Source organism: Pongo pygmaeus, chromosome 23 (assembly GCF_028885625.2).
Source record: "Pongo pygmaeus isolate AG05252 chromosome 23, NHGRI_mPonPyg2-v2.0_pri, whole genome shotgun sequence".
In the NCBI taxonomy this organism is placed as follows: Eukaryota; Metazoa; Chordata; class Mammalia; order Primates; family Hominidae; genus Pongo; species Pongo pygmaeus.
The window spans coordinates 12,732,902-12,752,557 of NC_085931.1; positions in this window are offsets into that span (position 1 = coordinate 12,732,902).

A 19,656-nucleotide genomic window follows, 5' to 3' on the forward strand; every position below is an offset into this window, starting at 1 on the left:
CTTTGAGGCCTATGCTGGAAAGGGAAATATCTTCAAATAAAAACTAGACAGAAGTATTCTCAGAAACTTCTCTGTGATGAGTGCATTGAACTCACAGAGACGAACCTTCCTTTTGATAGAAGAGTTTTGAAAAACTCTCTTTGTAGAATCTTCAAGGAGATATTTGGAGTCCTTTGAGACCCATGCTGTAAAAGGAAATATCCTCACATAAAAACTAGACAGAAGCATTCTCAGAAACTTCTTTGTAATGTGTGCATTCAACTCACAGAGTTGAACACTCGTTTTGATAGAGTAGTTTTGAAACACACTTTTTGTAGAATCTGCCAGTGGATAATTGGAGATATTTGAGTACTATGCCGGAAAAGGGAAAATCTTCACATAAAAATATTAAAGAAGCATTCACAGAAACTTCCCTGTGATTTATGCATTCAACTCACAGACTTGAACCTTCCTTTTGATAGAGCAGTTTTGAAACACTGTTATTGTAGAATCTGCAAGTGGATATTTGGACCGGTTTGTGTTCTATGCTGAAAAAGGAAATATCATCACATAGAAACTAGATAGAAGCATTCTCAGAAACTTCTTGGTGATGAGTGCATTCAAATCACAGAGTTGAAACTTCCATTTGACAGAACACTTTTGAAACACTCTTTTTATGGAATCTGCAAGTGGATATTTGGAGCGCTTTGAGACCTACGATGGAAAAGGGAATATCCGTGTTGAGTGCCTTCAACTCACAGACTTGAACCTTCCTTTTGATAGAGCAGTATTGGAACACTCCTTTTGTGGAATCTGCAAGTGGATATTTGGAGCGCTATGAGGCCTACACTGGAAAAGGAAATATCTTCACATAAAAACTAGACAGAAGCACTCTCGGAAACTTCTTTGTGATGAATGCATTCAACTCACAGAATTGAACCTTCCTTTTGATAGAACAGTTCTGAAACATTCTTTTTATAGAATCTTCAAGTGGATGTTTTGAGGGCTTTGAGGCCTATGCTGGAAAAGGAAATATCTTCACATAAAAAATAGAAACAATCTCAGAAAATTCTTTCTGATGAGTGCATTCAACTCAAAGACTTGAACGTTCTTTTGATAGAGCAATTTTGAAACTTTTTTTTGTGGAATCTGCAAGTGGATGTTTGGAGCAATTTGAGGCCTATGCTGGAAAAGGAAATATATCCACATAAAAAGTAGACAGAAGCATTCTCAGAAACTTCTTTGTGATGTATGCATTCAACTCACCGTGCGGAACCTTCCTTTTGATAGAGCAGTTTTGAAACACCCATTCTGTAGTATCGGCAAGTGGATATTTGGAGCGCTTGAGGCCTATGCTGGAAAAGGAGATATTTTCCCATCATAATTAGACAGAAGCATTGTCAGAAACTTCCCTGTGCTTTATGAATTCAACTCACAGTCTTGAACATTCCTTTTGATAGTTCAGGTTTGAAACACTCTTTTTGTAGTATCTGCAATTTGATATTTGGGGCGTTTGAGCGTTGTGCTGGAAAAGGAAATATCTTCACATAAAAACTAGACAGAAGAATTCTCAGAGACTTCTTAGTGGTGAGTGCATTCATCTCATACAGTTGAACCTTCCTGTTGATAGAACAGTTTTGAAACACTATTTTTGTAGAATCTGCAAGTGGATATTTGGAGCGATTTCAGGCCTATGATGGAAAAGGAAATATCTTCACTTATAAATTAGATAGAAGCATTCTCAGCAACTTCTCTGTGATGAGTGCATTCAACTGATAGTGTTGAACCTTCGTTTTGATAGAACAGTTTTGAAACTCTCTCTTTGTAGATTGTGGAAGGGGATATTTGGTGCGCTTTGATGCCTGCGCTGGAAAAGGAAATATCTTCACATAAAAAATAGACAGAAGCATTCTCAGAAACTTCTTTGTGATGTCTACATTCAAGTTATAGAGTTGAAACTTCATTTGATAGAGCAGTTTTGAAACACTCTTTTTTTAGAATCTGCAAGTGGATATTTGGAGCAATTTGAGACCAAACCTGGAAAAGGAAATATCTTCACATAAAAACTAGACAGAAGCATTCTCAGAAACTTCTTTGTGATGCATGCATTCAACTCACAGAGTTGAACCTTCCTTTTGATAGAGCAGTTTTGAAACACTCTTTTTGCAGAATTTGCAAGTATATATGTGGAATGCTTTGAGGCCTATGCTGGAAAAGGAAATAACTTCCCATAAAAAGTAGAGAGAAGCATTGTCAATAACTTCTTTTTGATGTGTGCATTCAACTCACAGAGTTGAACCTTCCTTTTGATAGATCAGTTTTGAAACCCTCTTTTTGTAGAATCGGCAAATGAATATTTGAAGCCCTTTAAGGCCTATGCTGTAAAAGGAAACATCTTCACATAAAAAACTAGACAGAAGCATTCTCAGAAACTTCTTTGTGATATGTGCAGTCAATTCGTAGATTTGAACCTTCCTTCTGATAGAGCAGTTTTCAAACACTCTTTTTGTAGAATCTGCAAGTGGATATTTGGAGCGATTGCGGCCTCTGGTGGAAAAGGAAATATCTTCATATAGAAACTAGATTGAAGCCATCTCAGAAACTAATTTGTGGTGTGTGCTTTCAACTCACAGACTTGTACCTTCTGTTTTGTAGAGCAGTTTTGAAACACCTTTTTTGTAGAATTTTCAATTGGTTATTTACAGCGCTTTGACGCCTATGCTGGAAAAGGAAATATCTTCACATAAAAACAAGAGAGAAATGTTTTCAGAAACTTCTTTGTGTTGTGTGCATTCAACTCCCAGAGTTGAGCTTTTCTTTTGATAGAGCAGTTTTGAAACACTGATTTTAGAGGATTTGCAAGTGTATATATGGAGCGCTTTGAGGACTATGCTGGAAAAGGAAATATCTTCACATAAAAACAAGATAGAAGCATTCTCAAAAATTTCTTTGTGACATGTGCATTCAACTTATAGGGTTAAACCGTCCTTTTGATACAGCAGCTTTGAAACACTCTTTTTTAAGTAGTTGCATGTGAATAATTAGAGCACTTTGATGCCTAAGCTGGAAAAGGAAATATCTTCACATAAAAACTAGAGAGCTGCATTTTCAGAAACTTCTTTGTGATGTACGCGTTCAACTCACAGAGCTGAAGCACCCTGTTCATACAGCAGTTTTGAAACACTCTTTTTGCAGAATCTGCAAGTGGACATTTGGAGCGCTAAGCTGGAAAAGGGAATATTCTCACATACAAACAAGAGAGAAGAATTCTCAGAAAATTCTTTGTGATGTGTGCATTCAATTCACAGTGCTGAACATTCCTTTTGATAGAGCAGTTTTGAAACACTCTTTCTCTAGAATCTGCAGGTGGATATTTGAAGCACTTCGAGGCCTATGCTGGAAAAGGAAATATCTTTACTTAAAAACTATACAGAAGCATTCTGGGAAATTTCTTTGTGATGACTTCATTCAATTCACAGAGTTGAATCTTCCTTTTGATAGAGCAATTTAGACACACTAATTTTGTAGAATTTGCAAGTGAATATTTGGAGCGCTTTGAGGCCTATGCTGGAAAAGGGAATATCTTCACCTTAAAACTAGACCGAAGCATTCTAAGAAACTTGTTTTTGATGTGTGCATTCAACTAACAAAGTTAAAAGTTTGTTTTTATAGAGCAGTTTTCAGTTTTGAAACACTATTTTTGTAGAATCTGCAAGTGGATATTTGGAGTGTTTAGAGGCCAATGCTGGAAAAGGAATTATATTAACATAAAAACTAGACAGCAGCATTCTCACAATCTTCTTTGTTCTGTGTGCATTCAAGATGCAGAGTTGAATCTTCCTTTTGATAGAGCAGTTTTGAAACAATCTTTTTGCAGAATCTCCAAGTCAATATTGGGAGCGCTTGGAGGCCCATGCTGGAAAAGGAAACATCTTCATATAAAAACTAGACAGAAGCATTCTCAGAAACTTCTTTGGATGTCTACATTCAAGTCACAGAGTTGAACCTTCCTTTTGATAGAGCAGTTTTGAAACACTCTTTTTGTAGAATCTGTAAGTGGATATTTGGAGCGATTGTGCCTCTGGTGGAAAAGGAAATATCTTCATATAGAAACTAGACGGAAGCCTTCTCAGAAACTAATTTTTGGTGTGTGTTTTCAACTCACAGACTTGTAACTTCTGTTTTATAGAGCTGTTTTGAAACACCTTTTTGGTAGAATTTTCAATTGGTTATTTGCAGCGCTTTGAGGCCTATGCTGGAAAAGGAAATATCTTCACTTAAAAACTAGAGAGAAGCGTTTTCTCAAACTTCTTTGTGATGGGTGCATTCAACTCCCAGAGTTGAACTTTTCTTTTGATAGAGCAGTTTTGAAACACTGTTTTTAGAGGATCTGCACGTGTATATACGGAGTGCTTTGAAGACTATGATGGAAAAGGAAATATCTTCACATAAAAACAAGATAGAAACATTCTCAAAAATTTATTTGTGACTTGTGGATTCAACATATAGAGTTAAACCATCCTTTTGATACAGCAGCTTTGAAACACTCTTTTTGTAGTATTTGCGTGTGAATACTTAGAGCACTTTGAGGCCTAAACTGGAAAAGGGAATATCCTCACATAAAAACAATGGAGAAGCATTCTCAGAAACTTCTTTGTGATGAGTGCATTCAGTTCACAGTGCTGAACATTCCTTTTGCTAGAGAAGTTGTGAAACACTCTTTTTCTAGAATCTGCAAGTGGATATTTGGAGCACTTTGAGGCCTATGCTGGAAAAGGAAATATCTTCACTTAAAAACTAGACAGAAGCATTCTCAGAAACTTCTTTGTGATGTCTGCATTGAATTCACAGAGTTGAACCTTCCTTTTGATAGAGCAGTTTTGAAACACTATTTTTGTAGAATCTGCAAGTGAATAGTTGGAGCGCTTTGAGGCCAATGCTCTAAAAGTAAATATCTTCACCTAAAAACTAGACAGACGCATTCTAAGAAAATTCTTTTTGATGAGTGCATTCAACTAACAAATTTGAACTTTTTTTGATAGAGCAGTTTTGAAACACTCTTTTTATAGAATCTGCAGGTGAATATTTGGAGTACTTTGAGGCCAGTGCTCCAAAAGTAAATATCATCAAATAAAAACTAGATAGAAGCATTGTCAGAAACATCTTTATGATATGTGCATTCAACTGACAAAGTTGAAGCTCCTTTTTGATAGATTAGTTTTGAAACACTCTTTTTGTAGAATCTGTAAGGGGACATTTGGACTGATTTGAGGCATTCGTTGGAAACGGGAATATCTTCACTTAAAACTAGACAGAAGCCTTCTCAGAAACTTCTTTGTGATGTGTGCAATCAACTCACCTAGTTGAACCTTCCTTTTTTGATAGAGCAGTTGAAATACTCTTTTTGTAGAATATGCAAGTGGACATTGGGAGCACTTTGAGGCCTGCTGAGGAAAAGGAAATGTCTTCACATAAAAACTAGACAGAAGCGTTTTCAGAAACTGGTTTGTGATGTGTGCATTCAATTCACTGAGTTGAACTTTCCTGTTGATCAGCTGTTTTGAAACACTCTTTTTGTAAAATCTGCAAGTGGATATTTGGAGTGCTTTGAATCCTTCATTGGAAAAGGGACTATCTTAAAATAAAAACAAGACTGAAGCATTCTCAGAAACTTCTTTGTGATGTGCACATTCAACTCACAGAGTTGAACCTTCCTTTTGATAGAGCAGATATAAAACACTGTTTTTCTCGGATCTGCAATGGACATTTGTAGTACTTTGAGGGCTATGTTGGAAAATGAAATATCTTCAAATAAAAACTAGACAGAAGCATTCTCAGAAATATCCTTGTGATGTTTGCATTCAACTGACAGAGTTGAACATACTTTTTAATAGAGGAGTTGTGAAACATTCTTTTTGAGATACCTGCAAGTGGAAATTTGAAATGATTTCAGGCCTTTGTTGGAAACGGAATATCTTCACATAAAAACTAGACAGAAGCATTCTCATAAAGGTCTTTGTGATGTGTTCATTCAATTCACAGAGTTGAACTTTTCTTTTGATAGAGCAGTTTTGAAACAACGTTTTTGTAGCATCTGCAATGGGATATTTGGACATATTTGAGGCCTTCTTTGGAAACTGGAATATCTTCCCATAAAAGCTGGACAGAAGCATTCTTAGAAATTTCTTTGTGATATGTGCACTCAACTCACAGAGTTGAACCTTCCTTTTGCTATATCAGTTTTGAAACCCACTTTCTGTAGATTCTGCAAGAGGACATTTGGAGCGCTTTAAGGCCTTTGGTGGAAAAGGAAATATCTTCACATACAAACTAGGCAGAAACATTATCAGAAACATCTCTGTGATGTGTGCATTCAACTCAATGATTTGAGTCTTCCTTTTGATAGAGCAGTTTTGAAACACTCTTTTTGCAGAATCTGCAATTGGATATTTGGAGCTCTTTGAATCCTTCATTGGAAACGGGAATATCTTCAAATAAAAACAAAACAGAAGCATTCTCAGAAACTACTTTGTGATATGTATATTCAACTCACAGAGTTCAACCCTCCTTATGATAGAGTAGTTTTGAAACGCTCTTTTGGTAGAATCTGCAAGTGGACATTTGCAGCTCTTTGAGGTCTCTGGTGTAAAAAGAAATATCTTCACATAAAAACTAGACAGAATCATTCTCAGAAACTTCTTTGTGATGTTTTCATGCGATGCACAGAGGTGAACATATCTTTTCATAGAGCAGTAGTGAAACACTCTTTTTTAAGGAGCTGCAAGTGTTTATTTGGACAGATTTGAGGCCTTCATTGGAAACAGGAATATCTTCACAGAAAAACTAGACAGAGGCATTCTCAAAAACTTCTTTCAGATGTGTGCATTCCCCTCACAGAGGTCAACATAACTTTTCATAGACCAGTTTTGAAACACTCTTTCTGTGGAATCTGCAAGTGGATATTTAGACCTCTTTGATGCCTTCGTTGGAAACGGGAATATCTTCACATAAAAACTAGACAGAAGCATTCTCAGAAACTTCTTTTTCATGTGTGACTTCAACCGACAGATTTGAAACTTCCTTTTGATAGAACAGTTTTGAAACATTTTGTGTAGAATCTGCAATTGGACAGTTTGAGAGCTTTGAGGCCTTCGGTGGAGAGGGAAATATCTTCACATAAATACTTGACCGAAGCATTCTTAGAAACTTTTTGGTGATGTATGCATTCAACTCACAGAGTTGTACCTTTCTTTTCATAGAGCAGTTTTGAAACACTCTTTTTGTAGAATCTGAAAGAGGACAATTTGTAGGACTTTGAGGGCTGTGGTGGAAAACCAGACAGAAGCATTCTCAGAAACTTCTTTGAGAAGTTTGCATTCAACTCACAGAGTTGAACATTCCTTTTGATAGAGCAGTAGTGAAACACTCTTTTTGAAGAACCTGCAAGTGGATATTTGGACAGATTTGGGGCCTTCATTAAAAACAGGAATATCTTCACATAAAAACTGGACAGAAGCGTTATCAGTAATTTCTTTGTGATGTATGCTTTCAATTTAAGGAGCAGAACATAAGTTTTCAAGGAGCAGTTTTGAAACACTCTTTTTGTATAATCCACAAATGGATATTGGGACCATTTCAGGGCTTCATTAGAAACGGAATTGTCTTCCCATAAAAACTACACAGAAGCATTCTCAGAAACTTCTTTGTGATGGGTGCATTCAACTCACAGATTTGAACATAACTTTTCATAGAGCAGTTTTGAAACAGTCTTTTTGTAGAATCTGTAAGGGGATATTTGGACCGATTTGAGGCCTTTGTTGGAAACTTGAATATCGTCACATAAAAGCTAGACAAAAGCATTGTCAGAAACTTCCTTGTGATGTGTGCATTCAACTCAAAGAGATAAACCTTCATTTTGATTGAGGAGTTTTGAAACCTTTTTTTGTGGAATGTGAATGTGGACAATTGGAGCACTTTGAGGCCTTCAGTGGAAAAGGAAATATCTTCACATAAAAACTAGACTGAGCATTCTCAGAAAGTTCTTTCTTTTGTGTGCATTCAACTTACAGAGTTGAACCTTCCTTTTGATAGAGCAGTTTAGATAAAGTTTTTTTGTGGTATCTGAAACTGGACATTTGGAGCACTTTGAGTTCTCCGGTTGAAAAGGAAATATTTTCACATGAAAACTAGACAGAAGCATTCTCAGAAACTTCTTTGTGAAGTGTGAATTGAACCCACTGAGTTGAATCTTCCTTTTGATAGAGTAGTTTTGAAACAGTTTTTTGTAGAATCTGCAAGCGGATATTTAGAGAGCTTTGAAGCCTTTGTTTGAAACGGGAATATCTTCAAATAAAAACTAGACTGAAGCACTTTCAGAAACAACTTTGTGATATGGCCATTCAACTCACAGAGTTGAACCTTTCTTTTGATAGAGCAGTTTAGAAACTCTCTTTTTTGAAGAATCTGAAAGAGGACATTTGTAGCACCTTGAGGGCTATCGTGGAAAAGGAAATATCTTCAACCAAAAACTACAAAGAAAAATTCTCAGAAACAACTTTGGAATGTTTGCATTCAACTCACGGAGTTGAACATACATTTTCTTAGTGCAGTTGTTGAACACTCTTTTTGAAGGACCTGCCAGTGGATATTTGGAATGATTTGAGGCCTTCATTGAAAACGGGAACATCTTCACATATAAACTAGACAGAAGGATTCTCAGAAACTACTTTGTGATGTGTGCATTCAACTCATGGAGTTGAACATAACTATTCATAGAGCAGTTTTGAAACACTCTTTTTGTAGAATCTGCGAGAGCATATTTGGACAGTGTGAAGCCTTCATTGGAAACGGGAATATCTTCACATAAAATCTAGACAGAAGCATTCTCAGAAACTACTTTGTGATGTGTACATTCGATTCACAGAGTTGAACATAACTTTTCATAGAGCAGTTTTGAAACACTCTTTTTATAGAATCTGAAAGAGGATATTTGGACCGATTTGAGGCTTTCATTGCAAACGGGAATATCTTCAGATAAAAACAAGACATGAGCACTGTCAGAAACTTCTTTGTGATGTGTGCATTCAGCTCACAGAGTTGAAACTTCCTTTTGATAGAGCAGTTTGAAACCTTTTTTTATGGAATTTGCAAGTGGACATTTGGAGTGCTTTGAGGTCTTTGGTGGAAAAGACAACATCTTCACATAAAACTAGACAGAAGCAATCTCAGAAACTTCTCTGTGATCTGTGCATTCAAGTCAGAGTTGAACCATCCTTTTCATAGAGCAGTTTTGAAACACATTTTTTGTAGAATCTGGAAGTAGACAATTGGAGTGCTTAGAGGACTTCATTGGAAAAGGAAATCTCTTCACATAAAAACTAGACAGAAGCATTATCACAAACTTCTTTGTGTTGTGTGCATTCAACTCCCAGAGTTGAATCTTCCTTTTGATAGAGCAGTTTTGAAACACTCTTTTTGTAGTATCTGCAATTGGATACTTGGAGAGCTTTGAAGCCTTCATTGGAAATGGGAATGTGTTCAAATAAAATCAGAAGCCTTCTCAGAAACTACTTTGTGATATGTGCATTCAACTCACAGAGATGAACATTTCCTTTGATAGAGCAGCTTTGAAACACTCTTTTTGTAGAATCTGCAAATGGACATTTGTATCGCTTTGAGGGCTATGGTGGAAATTGAAATATCTTCAAATAAAAACTAGACGGAAGCATTCACAGAAACTTCTTTGTGATATTTGCATTCACCTCACAGAGTTGAACATGCCTTTTCACAGAGCTGTTGTGAAACAGTGTTTTTGAAATTCTGCAAGTGGATAATTTTACCAATTTGAGGCTTTCATTGTAATGGGGAAAATCTTCACATAAAAACTAGACAGAAACTTTCTCAGAAACTTCTTTGTGATGTGTGCATTCAACTCACAGAGTAGAACATAAGTTTTCATAGGACAGTTTTGAAACTCTCTTTCTGTAGAATCTGCAAGTGGATATTTGGACTCTTTGATTCATTCATTGAAAACGGGAATATCTTCCCATAAAAATTAGACAGAAGCATTCCCAGAAACTTCTTTGTGATGTGTGCATTCAACTCACAGAATTGAACATAGCTTTTCATAGAGCAGTTTTGAAACACTCTTTTTGTAGAATCTGCAAGGGGATATTTGGACCAATTTGAGGCCTTCGTTGGAAACAGGAATATCTCCACATAAAAACTAGACAGAAGCATTGTCAGCAACTACTTTTTGATGTGTGCATTCAACTTAAACAGTTGAACCTTCCTTTTGCTAGAGTAGCTTTGAAACCTTTTTTTTTTTTTTTTTTTGGAATGTGCAAGTGGACATTTGGAGCAATTTCTGGCCTTCGGTGGAAAAGGAAATATCTTCACATAAAAACTAGAGAGAAGCATTCTCAGAAACTTCTTTGTGACGTGTGCATTCAACTCACAGAGTTGAACATAAGTTTTCATAGAACAGTTTTGAGACCCTCTTTTTTTAGAATCTGCAAGTGGATAATTGGAACGCTTTTAGGCCTTCGTTGGAAACAGGAATATTTGCACATAAAAAATAGACAGAAGCATTCTCAGAAACTACTTTGTGATCTGTGCATTCATCTCACGGAGTTCAACATTCCATTTGATGGAGCAGTTTTGAAACACTCTTTTTGTAGAATCTGCAAGGGTATATTTCACCAATTTGAGGCTTTCATTCGAAACAGGAATTTCTTCACATAAAAACTAGACAGAAGCACTCTCAGAAAATTCTTGAAGATGTGTGCATTCAACTCACAGAGTTAAACCTTCCCGTTGATAGAGTAGTTTTGAAGCAGTTTTTCTAGAATCTGTAAGGGGACATTTGGACCGTTTTGAGGCCTATGGTAGAAAAGGAAATGTCTTCACTGAAAAACTAGACAAAGACATTGTCAGAAACATCTTTGTGATCTGTGCATTCAAATCACAGAGTTGAAACTTTGTTTTGATAGACCAGTTTTGAATCACTCTTTTTGTATTATCTGAAATTGGATATTTGGAGCGCTTGGAGGCCTATGGTAGAAAAGGAAATATCTTCACATAAAAACTAGACAGAAACAATCTCAGAAACCCCTTTGTGATGTGTGCATTCAACTAACAGTGTTGAAATTTCCTTTTGATACAGCAGTTTTGAAACACTCCTTTTGTAGAATCTGCAAGTGGATATTTGGAGCGCTTTGAAGCCTTCCTTGGGAACGGGAATATCTTCAAATGAAAACTAGACAGAAGCATTCTCAGAAACTACTTTTTGATGTGTGCATTCAACTCACAGAGTTGAGCCTTCCTATTGATAGAATAGTTTTGAAACACTTTTTTTGAAGTATCTACTGGTGGATATTTGGAGCACATTGTGGCCTATGGTACAAAAGGAAATGTCTTCACATAATAACTAGACAGATGCATTCTCATAAACTTCTTTGTGATGTTTGAATTCAACTCACAGAGTTGAACATAACTTTTCATAGAGCTGTTTTGAAACACTCTTTTTCTAGTTTCTGCAAGTGGAATTTTGGAACGATTTGAGGCCTTCGTTTGAAACGGGAATTTCTTCACATAAAAAGTAGACAGAAGCATTCTCAGAAACTTCTTTGTGATGTGTGCATTCAGCTCAAGGAGTTGAACTATCTTTTTAAAGAGCATTTTTGAAACACTCTTTTTTAGAATCTGCAAATGGACACTTTTAGCGATTTTGGGCTATGGTGGAAAAGGAAATATGATCAAATAAAAACTACACAGAAGCATACTCAGAAACTTCTTTGTGATGTGTGCGTTCAACTCATAGAATTGTACATATCTTTTCATAGACCAGTTTTGAAACTGTCTTGTTTGTGGAATCTGCAAGTGAATACTTGGAACGCTTTGTGGCCTTCTTTGGCAACAGGAGTACCTGCACATAAAAACAAGAAAGAAGAATTCTCAGAAATTTTTTGTGATGTGTGCATTCAACTGACAGAGTTGATCCTTCCTTTTGATAGAGGAGTTTTGAGACACTGTTTTTGTAGATTCTGCAAGGGGATAGACCGATTTGAGGCCTTCATTGGGATCCAGAATAGCTTCACATAAAAACTAGACAGAAGGATTCTGAGAAACGATTTTGTGATGTGTGCATTCAACTCACAGAGGTGAACCTTCCTTTTCATAGAGCAGTTTTGAAACACTCTTTTTGTAGAATCTGCAAGTGGAAATTTGGTCCGCTTTGAGGCCTTTGTTGGAAATGGGAATATCTTCACATAAAAATTAGACAGAAGCATTCTCAGAGACTTCTTTGTGATGTGTGCTTTCAAGTCACAGAGTTGAACCTTTCTCTTGATAGAACACTTTTGAAACACTCTTTTCCTAGAATCTGCAATGGGATATTTGGACCGTTTTGAAGCCTTCATCAGAAACAGGAATATCTTCACATAAAAGTACACAGAAGCATTCTCAGAAACTATTCTGTTATGTGAGCATTCAACTCACCGAGTTGAATCTTCCTTTTCATAGAACAGTTTTGAAAAACTTTTTTTGCAGAATCTGCAAGAGGACATTTGGAGTGCTTTGAGGCCTTCAGTTTAAAAGGAAATATCTTCATATAAAAACTAGACAGAAGTATCCTAAGAAACTTCTTTGGGATGTGTGCATTCAACTCACAGTGTTGAACCTTCCTTTAGATACAGCAGTTTTGAAAAACCCTTTTCGTAGATTCTGCAAGGGGATATTTAGAATTATTTGAGGCCTTCCTTGGAAACGAGTAGATCTTCACATAAAAACTAGACAGAAGCATTCTCAGAAACTGCTTTGTGATGTGTGCATTCAACTCATAGATTTGAACATAACTTTTCATAGAGCAGTTTTGAAACACTCTTTTTGTAGAATCTGCAGGTGGACAATTGGAGCACTTTTAGGAATTTGGTGGAATATGAAATATCCACATAAACAGTAGACAGAAGCATTATCAGAAACTACTTTGTGATGTGTGCATTTAACTCACAGAGTTCCACATAATTTTTAATAGAGCAATTTTGAAACACTCTTTTTGTAGAAGCTGCAAGTGTACATTTGGAGCACTTTGAGGCGTTCAGTGGAACAGGAAATATCTTCACATAAAAACTAGACAGAAGCATTCTCAGAAAATTCTTTGGATGTGTGAATTAAACTCAATGAGTTGAACTTAATGTTTCATGGAGCAGTTTTGAATCACTCTTTTTGTAGAATCTTCAAGTGGAAATTTTGAGTGCATTGACGCCTTAGGTGGAAAAGGAAATATCTTTACATAAAAACTACAGAGTAGCATTCTCAGCAATTTATTTATGATGCGTGCATTCAACTCATGGGGTTGAACGTTTGCTTTCATATAGCAGTTTTGAAACTCTCTTTTTGTAGAATTTGCAAGTGGATATTTGGAGTGCTTTGAGGCCTAAGGTAGAAAAGGAAACATCTTGATATAAAAACTACACAGAAGCTTTCTCAGAAACTTCTTTGTGATGTGTGCATTCAACTGACACTGTATAACCTTCCTTTTTATAGAGAGTTTTGAAACACTCTTTTTGTAGAATCTGCAAGTGGTTATTTGGAGTGCTTTGAAGCCTTCGTTGGAAACGGTAATATCTTCAAATAAAAACTAGACAGAAGCATTCTCAGAAACTACCTTGTAATGTGTGCTTTCAACTCACCAAATTGAGCATTTCTTTTGATAGAGCAGTTTTGAATCTCACTTTTTGTAGAATCTGCCAGTGGATATTTGGAGTGCTTTGAGGCCTACATTAGGAAAGGAAATATCTTCACATAAAATCTAGAGAGATGCATTCTCAGGAACTTCTTTGAGATGTGTGCATTCAACTCACAGGGTTGAACCTTCCTTTTTATAGAGCAGTTTTGAAACACACTTTTTGTGGAATCTACAATTGGCTATTTGGAGAGATTTGAAGCCTTCATTGGAAACGGGAATTTCTTCAAATAAAGAAGAGACAGAAGCATTCCCAGAAACGGTTTTGTGATGTGTACATTCAACTCACAGAGTTGAACCTTTCTTTTGATAGATCAGTTTTGAAACACTCTTTTTGCAGCATCTTCAAATGGTTGCTTGTAGCGCTTTGAGAGCTGTGGTGGAAAAGGAAATATCTTCAAATAAAAACTACACAGAAGTATTCTCAGAAACTTCTTTGTTATGTGCACATTCAACTCACAGAGTTGAACACACCTTTTCATAGAGCAGTTGTGAAACTCTTTTTGAAGGACCTGCAAGTGGATATTAGGACCGATTTGAGGCCTTCATTGGAAATGGGAATGTCTTCACATAAAACTAGACAGAACCATTCTCAGAAACTTCTTTGTGATGTGTGAATTCAATTCACATTGTTGTACATAACTTTTCATAGAGCAGTTTTGATACATTCTTTTTGTAGAATCTGCAAGTGCATATTTAGATGACTTTGATGCATTCGTTGGAAAAGGGAATATCTGCAGATAAAAACTTGACAGAAGCATTCTCAGAAACTTCTTTGTGATGTGTGCATTCAACTCACAGAGTTGAAGCTTCCTTTTGATAGAGCAGTTTTGAAACTCTCTTTTTGTCGAATCTGCATGGGGATATTTTGACCGTTTTGAGGCTTTCGATTTAAACGGGAATACCTTCACATAAAAACTAGAGAGAAGCATTCTTAGAAACATCTTTGTGATGTGTGTATTCAACTCACAGAGTTGAACCTTTGTTTTGATAGAGCAATTTTGTAACACATTTTTGGTAGAGTCTGCAAGAGGACATTTCGAGCCCTTTGAGACCTTTGGTACAAAAGGAAATATCTTCACATAAATACTAGACAGAAGCATTGTCAGAAACTTTTTTGTGATGTGTGCATTCAAACTCACAGTGATGAGCCTTCCTTTTGATAGAGCAGCTTTGAAAGACTCTTATTGTAGAATCTCCAAGTGGATATTTCGGGCTCTTTGAATCCTTCGTTGGAAAAGGGAATATCTTCAAATAAAAACTAGACAGAAGCATTCTCCAAAACTACATTGAGATGTATGCTTTCAATTCATGGAGTTGAGCCTTTCTTTTGATACAGCAGTTTTGAAAACTCTTTGTAGAATCTGCAAATGGATATTTGGACTGCTTTGGGGCCTATGGTAGAAAAGGGAATACCTTCACATACAAACTAGACAGAAGCAGTCTCAGAAACATTTTTGTGATGTCTGCCTTCAACTTATAGAGTTGAACATTTCTTTTGATACAGCACGTTTGAAACACTTTTTTTGCAGAATCTGCAAGTGGACATTTGGAGTGCTTTGTGACCATTGGTGGAAAAGGAAATATCTTCACATAAAAAGTAGATAGAAGCATTCTCAGAAACTTCTTTGTTATGTGTACATTCAACTCACAGAGTTGAACCTTCCTTTTGATAGAGCAGTTTTGAAACACATTTTTTTTAGAATCTGCCAGTGGACATTTGGAGTGCTTTGAGGCCCTCGGTGGTAAGGGAAATCTCTTCACATAAAAACTACTCAGAAGCATTCTCAGAAATTTCTTTGTGACGTGTGCACTCAACTCACAGAGTTGAACCTTCCTTTTGGTAGAGCAGTTTTGAAACACTCTTTTTGTACAATCTGCAAATGGATATTTTGAGCACTTTGAAGCCTTTGTTGGAAACGGGAATTTCTTCAAATAAAAACTCGACAGAAGAATTCTCAGAAACTGTTTTGTGTTGTGTGCATTCAGTTCACAGTGTTGAATATTTCTTTTGACAGGGAAGTTTTGAAACACTCTTTTTGTAGAATCTGCATATAGACATTTGTAACGCTTTGAGGGCTATGGTGGAAAAGTAAATATCTTCAAATAAAAACTAGAGAGAAACATTATCTGAAACTTCTTTGTGATGTGTGTATTCAACTCACAGAGTTTAAACTTTCTTTTGATGGAGCAGGTTTGAAACACTCCTTCTGTAGTATCTGCAGGTGTATATTTGGAGTGCTTTGAAGACTTCGTTGGAAACGGGAATATCTTCAATAAAAACTAGACAGAAGCATTCTCAGAAACAAGTTTGTGATGTGTGTATTCAACTCACAGAGTTGAACATAACTTTTTATAGAGGAGATTTGAAAAACTCTATTTGCAGTATCTGAAAGGGGATATTTGGACCGTATTGAGGCCCTCATTGGAAACAAGAATATCTTCCCATAAAAACTAGACAGAAACATTCTCAGAAAATACTTCATGATGTGTACATTCAACTCACACAGTTGAAGCTTTCTTTTGATAGAGCAGTTTTGAAACCGTCCTTTTGAAGAATTGGCAAGTGGATATGTGGAGCACTTTGAATCCTTCATTGGAAACGGGAATATCTTCAAATAAAAACTAGACAGAAGCATTCTCAGAAACTTCTTGTGATGGGTGCATTCAACTCACAGAATTGAACTTTCCTTTTGATAGAGCAGTTTAGAAACACTCTTTTTGTAGAATCCAAAGGTAGATATTTGAACCTATTTGAGGCCTTGGTTGGAAACGGGATTAAATTCACATAAAAACTAGACAGAAGCATTCTCAGAAACTTCTTTGTGATGAGTAGATTCAACTCACAGAGATGAAACTTCCTTTTGGTAGAGCAGTATTGAAATACTCTTTCTGTAGAATCTGCAAGTGGACATTTGGAGTGCTTTGAGGCCTTCGGCAAAAAAGGAAATATCTTCACATTAAAACAAGACAGAAACATTCTCAGAAACTTCTTTGTGATGTGTGCATTCAACTGACAGAGTTAAACCTTCCTTTTGATAGAGCAGATTTGAAACACTCTTTTTGTAGGATCTGCAAGTGGATAATTGGAGCGTTTTGAAGCCTTTGTTGGAAACGGGAATACCTTCAACTAAAAACTAGACAGTAGCATTCTCAGAATCTACTTTGTGATGTGTGCATCCAACTCATAGAGTTGAACATACCTTTCCATAGAGAAGTTGTGAATCATTCTATTTGAAGAACCTGCAAGTGGATATTTGGACTGCTTAGAGGCCTTCGTTGGAAATGGGAATATCTTCACATAAAAACTAGACAGAAGCATTCTCAGAGACGTCTTTTTGATGTGTGCATTCAACTCACGGAGTTTAGCATAACTTTTGATTGAGGAGTTTTGAAACACTCTTTTTGTACAATCTGCAAGGGGATACTTGGACCGTTTGAGGCCTTCTTTGGAAACAGGAATGTCTTCATATAAAAACTAAATAGAAGCATTGTCAGATACTTCTTTGTTATGTGTGCATTCAACTCACAAAGTTGAACCTTCGTTTTGATGTAACAGTTTTGAAACACATTTTTTGTAGAATCTGCAAGTGGACATTTAGAGCACTTTGAATACTTCATTGGAAGTGGGAATATCTTCAAATAAAAACTAGACAGAAGCATTCTTAGAAATTACTTTGTGATATGTGCATTCAACACACAGAGTTAAACATTTCCTTTGATAGAGCAGTTTTGTAACACTACTTTTGTAGAATCTGCAAGTGGACATTTATAACTTTTAGAGGACTGGCCTGGAAAAGGAATTATCTTCAAATAAAAACTAGACAGAAGCATTCTCAGAAATTTCTTTGTGATGTGTGTATTCAACTCACAGAGTTGAACTTTCCTTTTCATAGAGCAGTTGTCAAACACTCTTTTTGAAGAAACTGTAAGTGGATATTTGTACCGATTTGAAGCATTCCTTGGAAACACGAATATCTTAACATAAAAACTTAACAGAAGCATTCTCAGAAATTTTTTCATGATGTGTACATTCAACTCAGTGTGCTGAACATAACTTTTCATAGAGCAGTTTTGAAACACTGTTTTTGTAGAATCTGGAAGTGGATATTTGGAGCGCTTGAGCCTTCGTTGGAAACGGGAATGTTTTGAAATAAAAAACAAACAGAAGCCTTCTCAGAAACAACTGTGTGATGTGTCCTTTCAACTCAGAGAGTTGAACCTTTCCTTTGATAGAGCAGTTTTGAAATACTCTTTGTAGAATCTGAAAGAGGACATTTGAAGTGCTCTGAGGGCTATGGTGGAAAAGGAAATATCTTGAAATGAAAACTAGACAGAACCTTTCTCAGAAACTTCTATGTGATGTTTGCATTCAACTCGCAGAGTTGAACATACGTTTTCCTAGTGCAGTTGTGAAACACTCCTTTTGAAGAACCTGCAAGTGGTTATTTGGACCGTTTTGAGGCCTTCATTGGAAACGGTAATATCTTCACATAAAAACTAGACAGAAGCATTTTCAGAAACATTTTGTGATGTGGGCATTCAACTCAGAGGGTTGAACATAACTTTTCATAGAGCAGTTTTAAAAGCCTCTTTTTGTAGAATCTGCAAGTGGATATTTGGAGTGCTTTGAAGACTTTGTTGGAAACGGGAATATCTTCAAATGACCACCAGACAGAAGCATTCTCAGAAACTTCTTTGTGATGTGTGCATTCAAATCACAGAGTTGAACCTTTGTTTTCAGAGAGCAGTTTTGAAACACACTTTTTGTAGAATCTGCAAGTGGATATTTGGCATACTTTGAAGCCTTTTTGGAAATGGGAATACCTTCAAATAAAAACTAGAGACAAGCATTCTCAGAAAGTACTTTGTGATGCATGCATTCGAATCACAGAGTTAAACTTCCTTTTCATATAGCAGTTTTGAAACACTCTTTTTTAGGAATTTGCAATTAGATATTTGGAGATCTTTGAAGTCTTCGTTGGGAACGAGAATATCATCAATTTAAAACTGGACAGAAGCATTCTCAAAACTACTTTCTAATATGTGCATTCAAACCACAGAGTTCAACCTTTCTTTTGATAGAGCAGTTTTGAAATACTCTTTTTGTAGTATCTGCAGATGGATATTTGGAGCGCTTTGAGGCCTATGGTAGTAAACTAAATATCTTCACAAAAAAAATAGACAGAAGCATTCTCAGAAACTTCTTTGGATGTGTGCATTGAACTCACAGAGTTCAACATAACTTTTCATTGAGCAGTTTTGAAACAATCTTTTTGTAGAATCTGTAAGAGGATATTCGGAGCACTTTGAGGCCTTCGTTGGAAACGGGAATATGTTCACATAAAAACTACAAAGAAGCATTCTCAGAAACTTACTTGTGATGTGTGCATTCAACTCACATAGTCGAACCTTCCTTTTGATAGAGGAGTTTTGAAACACTTTTTTTGTAGAATACACAAGAGGACATTTGGAGTGCTTTGAGGCCTTCAGTGAAAAAGGAATTATCTTCACAAAAAAACTAGACAGAAGCATTCTCAGAATTTCTTTGTGATGTGTGCATTCCACTCACAGAGTTAAACATTCCTTTTGATAGAGCAGTTTTGAAACTCTCTTTTTGTACAAATTGAAAGGGGATATTTCGACCGTTTTGGTGTCTTCATTGGAAACGGGTATATCTTCAAATAGAAACTAAACAGAAGCATTCTCAGAAACTACTTTGTGATGTGTGCATTCAACTCACAGAGTTCAGCCTTCCTTTTGATAGAGCTGTTTTGAAACAGTCTTTTTGTAGAGTCTGCAGGTGGATATTTGGAGCTCTTTGAGACCTATGGTAGAAAAGGAAATATCTTCACAAAAAAATTAGACAAAAGCATTCTCAAAAACTTCTTTGGGATGTGTGCATGCAACTCACAGAGTTGAACCTTTCTGTT